The following is a 6,133-nucleotide window of genomic DNA, read 5'->3' as shown; positions in this document are numbered from 1 at the left end:
AATAAGTTAATTAATAAGCTTAATGCTTATTAGGAAACTTGAAATGTAAATCTCATATTTACTATATATCTACAGATTTCAGTGTGACATAATTCACAAAACAGCACTGAATTTAAAAACAAACAAACAAAACGTTGTTACATCTTTCTTGCTAACAGGCATGAGTTATCATTCAATGTGGAGTAAATCAAACATGCAAAGTAACAAATTTTTTGACACTTGGCAGGAAAACATGAACCTGGCCACTTTTTAGTGGATATGCGGCTTTTACAAAGTGCTTCTTTTTAACAATTTACAAAATTTTTTCTTTGTTGTAGTTGTTAGAAGATCATTTTTAAAGGAAGATTTATATCTCATGCAGGTATAAAATGAACAGATGTCAAAGATTTTATTTAAGTCATTAATCAATGAGGAAACCAGTAAGATGTTACCACTAGTTCAAAGAATATTAAGAATGTCATAGATAGAGAAATGAGAGATAATAGATAATAGAGAGAGAGAGATGATAAAGAGAAATGGGTTGGTTGTGTAAACATCCTTTCTGCCTATCAGATATTCTTCTCTTTCAACTATTCTTTAAAAGAGAAAAAAAAAAAAAAAGATACTTAAATGAGCTGCTCGCATAGATGTTTAGGTTTAAAGAACAAACAAACAAACAAAAATGGTCCCAGGAGGTGTTATTGTTATATGCTATGAATTGAATATTTGTGTTCCCCCAAAGTTTATATATTGAAATCTATCCCCAGGGTCATGGTAGTTGGAGGTGGGCCTTTTGGCAGGTAATTAAGTCATGAAGGTGGAGCCCTCATGACTGGAATTAGTGCCCCTGTAAGAAGAGGCCAGAGAGTCAGTTCACTCACTCTCTGTCATGTGAGGATGGGAGAAGCTGGCAGTCTGCACCCTGGAGAAGGTTCTCACCAGAACCTGAACATTCTGGCACCCTGCTTTCAGACTTCCAGCCTCTAGAACTAAGAAAAATAAATTTTCTGTTATTTATAAGCCATCCAGTCTGTGTGACACTTGGTTATATCAGCCCCCATACTGATACAGACAACCATCTAAACAGCAATAGCTTAATTCTTGTTAAGTACCAGGAACTTGAGGTACCATGTATAATTATCTTGATCCCATTGTGGTGGGTAGTGTCAGCATCCCTGTTGTACAAAATGGGAAATAAAAATTAAGGAATTGCTTAGAGTTGCTCGAGTAACAGTGACAGAAGACTTCCTGTCTGGCCAATGACTCCAACGTCCCCACTCTTTGTTACTTACCATGCTACCTCCCTGAAAAGTTTTTATGTTTACATCCTTAAGAATCCTGAGTACTCTGATTTTCCAATACTGTATGCAGACAAATTTTAATTCTAGTCTAAACAAAACTTAATTGGTATAATTTTCATATATTCAATTCCAAATATAAACTGAAACTATTCTAACTGGTCATGGTTTTAGATTACTCTAAATTAGATTTAGGTTTCCCTCTCCAGACAAAATTAAAACTGCACTACATAGTTTTAAATATGAGAAATATTCAATTTTATATTGACATGAAGCAAATGGGAGAAAAATTTAATTTCATTCTTTTCCCCAACTTTTTGAGCAAGGAAAACCAAACAGGTTAGTTTCTGATGGATTTCTCTATTTGTCAGAAAAACAAAAAACAAAAAACTGATTCCCCAATTAATGACCAGAAAGGTATCAACCTTTCATAAGAACAATGTCCTTTAATTTGGAGGGAGGAGGGGAAGCTGTAATGCATCAAGTAAAATTGCTTCCCTAAAATGAGGACAAAAATACTGATTCAAAAGGGTACATGTACTTATTGCAGCATTGTCAACAATAGCCAATTTATGAAATGAACCCAAATGTCCATCAACTGATGAATAGTTAAGAAGAGGTGGTGTAAACACACACGCACACACCCACACACACCCATATAATGGAATACTGCTCAGCTATCAAAAAGAATGAAATCTTGCCACTTGCAATGACATGGATGGAGCTAGAGTGTATTATGCTGAGTGAAATAAGGCAGTTAGAGAAAGACAAATACCATATGGTTTCGCTCATGTGTGGAATTTAAGAAACAAAACCAGTGAATATAAGGGAAGGGGAAAAAAGAGAGAGGGGGATACAAACCATAAGAGACTCTCTATTGTAGGAACAAACAGGGTTGATGGAGGGGAGGTAGATGGGAATGTGCTAAATGGTTGATGGGTGTTAAGGAGGGCACTTGCTGGGTTGAGCAGCACTGGGTATTATAAGTAAGTGATGAATCACTAAAATCTACTCCTGAAACCAGGATCACATTGTACATTAACTAATGGGTGTTGGAGAGGGCACGGATTGCATGGAGCACTGGGTGTGGTGCAAAAACAATGAATACCGTTACGCTGAAAATAAATAAATAAATAAATAAATAAATAAATAAATAATTTAAATAAATATTTGAAAAATATATATACAAAGCAGAAATCAAGACCACCTAAAATGAAGGAAAACTAAAAGAATTTGTTGCCAAGTGACCTACACTAAAAGAATGACTATCTCGGTCACTTGGAATTTAACAAAGAAATAACTCACTAAATTAAGTTTGTGACAATATCGGGGAAAATAAATGTTTTCTGGTGCACACAGTGAAAAAAAATGATAAGATAATAAAATAAAATAAGGACAGCCATGAAGGATATCCATTTCAACACAGATTTAGAGAATTTTATTACTCTTGCAGAGCTGAGATATGTAAAACACTGAGCAAAACTGCACATTTGAAAAATTATCATGTGAAGAGATAATTCTAAAAAACACAGCCTTGTGATTTGCCTTAAATATCTTATCTCATAAATAAATGTCTTAAATATCTTATCTCATGAAAACCATCAAGATACCAACTTCTGGGTAGGAAAAGCTTGAATATATATCTGGAACACATTCCTCAGCCTACATAGGAGATAGGATGATTTTTTTAGGCTTAAATGTAATAGAAATACACTAAAATCAGTATGGGATTTTTCTCAACAGTAAAGTGGCTACCACGGCCAAAAGAGAGTGATGAAGACTGGGGGCCAATATCCTGTGTGTCTGCTCTAGGCTGTGCCCCACATTTTCTATGTCCCATTGGCAACCTTTTCAATCTCTCTGAGTCTCAGATTCCTTTTAATGTTTTAATAGGCAAGATGGCCTTCAACTAAATGATCTCTTCAGGCCCTTTAATACTCAGTTCTGCATGTTACATCAGACCATTTGTAAAAATCAGTATTCACAACTTGTGTTTTTCTCATGCACTTCTGTAGTATTTGTTAATTTTTTTAATGACCCCACATTTATTCTAAACACGTAAAGCATTTCAGAACATCTCCCCCAAAGCATGCCACTTTCGCATGTGGACTATTTCCAGCTGAGGGCAATCAAGACCCAGCAAGCTCATGAAAAACTTTTACCTCTCCCTTAAGCTACCTAAAAGAATTTGGGTAGGGGGCCTAGTTTAGAAAGAGAGTTTTACCAAGAGATAACTTCTGTATCTGAATAAACTATCTATATGGTAGGACAAAATCTAATTACCAAATATCTGCTCTTTTTATTATCCTGTGACTCACCATCCTTCCTTTTGCAGTCCCTGGTTCTTATCTCATTCCTTAGTTCAAGATTGCATTTAAAGGGTGCCTGGGTAGCTCAGTTAGGTAAGTGCACACGCCTCTTGATCTCAGCTCAGGTCTTGATCTCAAGGTCATGAACAGTTCAAGCCCTGCACTGGGCTCCACACACCGTGTGAAAAAAAAAAAAAGATGTCATTTTAGCTTCAATTGTCCCACTGTCCCTGGGTTTCATATTCTTACAGGTCTCCTATATGTGTGTAATTGAATTTGTCTTCCTTCCATTAATCTGTCCTATGTTAATTCGATTATTAGACCAGCCCACAAACCAAAAAAGATGGAAAAACTCAACACACTATTTTGGCAAGAGTATGTGCTGATCTTCAGCATTCTAGATTCTCTGTAGCTCACATAGTTCTGCATTCAGATATGGTTTCATATCTTTGCCTAACTGAATGAGTCATTTTTCAAGAGCTCTCACACTCTCACAGATGTCTGGGCTGCGAAGTTTTACTTTATTTACATATGAAAAATATTTTACGTATTTCAGAGACAACTCGCTTATCTATGACAGCTTTCTCAGTCACTAAAACTGTTGACATTTTTGCACATGTGCTTATCCTAAAATAATTTTCCTGCTCATACAGGTTTTCACACAGAAATGGAATAAAGTAAGGATGTGTTTAATCCTCCTCTGTCCTTGTTTTGATCCTTGACACAATCAGAAACTACAAAATGAAAAATGACTCCATCAACTTCTTATTCATTTCCATTGTGCCTGAAAACAGCAATGCAATTTACAGAAATGTAAAAGAATAAAAATTTTCTGATTTTTTTTCCCTCTATATTAGCACACAAACACACACAAGGTAAAGAACTGCCACCAATAATTCAGCACTGTTACTTTCTAGATGAGCAGAACTAGTAGAATAGAGTTGGCCAGAGTATGAAAACCTGCCAATTTTGAAATATCCAGATGAGGCCACCCTAAAATCTGTCAATCCTCAACATGTTAAGAATCCAGCCTAGATCAACAGAGTCCCATTGCCTGCACCAGCCCATAAACACATGAGTGAGAAAGCGAAGACCATATAAACCACCCAGAGGACCCATAGACTCAAGAGAAATCATAAATTATTTTAAGCCACAGAGTTTTAGGATGGTGGGTTATGAAGCAAAAACCCATTAGCTATTGCTTTAAAAAAGAGAGAGTGAGATCTGTCTTGAAGGCTGCTGAGAGTTCAAGTGAAATCAAGCAGATATGTGAACATTCAACTCAGATCTTTGAAGAAGGACTAGGGAGGAAATGCGTGGGGAGCAAATGAGCAATAGCAACTGCAGGTTAACTATAAAACTATGAAAATGGTCAGAGAGATGGGGCTGCCACTTAAGGGAGATATGTGTCCAACGACTTTTTTTCTTTTCTTTTTTTTTTTTTTTCGCTTGGAATAGGAAATGTTAGAGTATATTCATAGGCCAAATGAAGTTCTATTGGAGAAGACAATATTTCTATGAAGAATAGAAGAAAACTATTGCAGAAGCAAAGTCCTTGAGAGTAGAGGAAGCATATGATTCCCATCCCAAGGAAAAGAGAGCCTTAGATAAAAGTAGGGACACTCACATTAACAGGAAGATGGAGGTAGGGTTGACATACAAGTGGGTAGGTAGACTTAGCAGTAGGAAGATGAGAAAGTTCCTATCTGATTTACTGATGTTCTCAAAATAAATGTGAGAGAAATGATTGCCTGGGAGTGAACAGAAGTTTTAGGAGACTTATCAAGACAAGAGAAGGAGTGAATGGTCATTTTAGAACGTGTGAAGATGACAATGCTAGGGAACTGTAATAAGAGTATCAAGTAGTGTTGAGTGTCCAAATATGAGATAGCTTGTCACCCTTGTAAAATGAAACAAAGTCAGTGTGTGTTCTTCTCTGGTGTTGGTGAGCTGCTCAGGCGCAGGCAGGTAGCCTGATTCCACCTCTAAACTCAGCAATGGAGACTTGACATCCCCTCCCTTGCCCTGTTGAACTAGGATAAAGCTCCTCAAAATGAATACTATATTTTACAAATTTTAAAGAGAATAAGATTAATGGAAGGAAAGCATGAAAAAAGAAAGATAGGAATCTAAGCACAGGGATCATTAAAAATGTAATGATTCCATTGTATCAATGAGAAGAAATGTAACTGTTACTATTTCTACATGGTTCTCCAGTATCCTATTATCCTGCCTCCATTCTTTTGGGACTGCTGGATGTTGACCCTGCAGGGAGATGCTAGTGTATTGTTTCTTTTTCTCACTTCAAAGAGTAGCGTGAAGGAGCTACTTACCAATGACATAACTGGGAGATCTTACATCTTGCACAATATGAATCATTCAGTCACTCTTTCATTTACTCAACTAAGAATGTTGAATCCTATTACATATCACACTTTGAAATTTGTACTGGAAATATAGTTATGGATATTACCATAATCGACAAGTCCCATATTCTTACCCTTAATAGTTCCTGCCATCTCCTGTGACTCAATTTCTCACTTCCAG

Source organism: Enhydra lutris, unplaced genomic scaffold (assembly GCF_002288905.1).
Source record: "Enhydra lutris kenyoni isolate GAN:26980312 unplaced genomic scaffold, ASM228890v2 scaffoldscaffold25, whole genome shotgun sequence".
NCBI lineage: Eukaryota > Metazoa > Chordata > Mammalia > Carnivora > Mustelidae > Enhydra > Enhydra lutris.
This window is presented reverse-complemented; position numbering follows the sequence as displayed.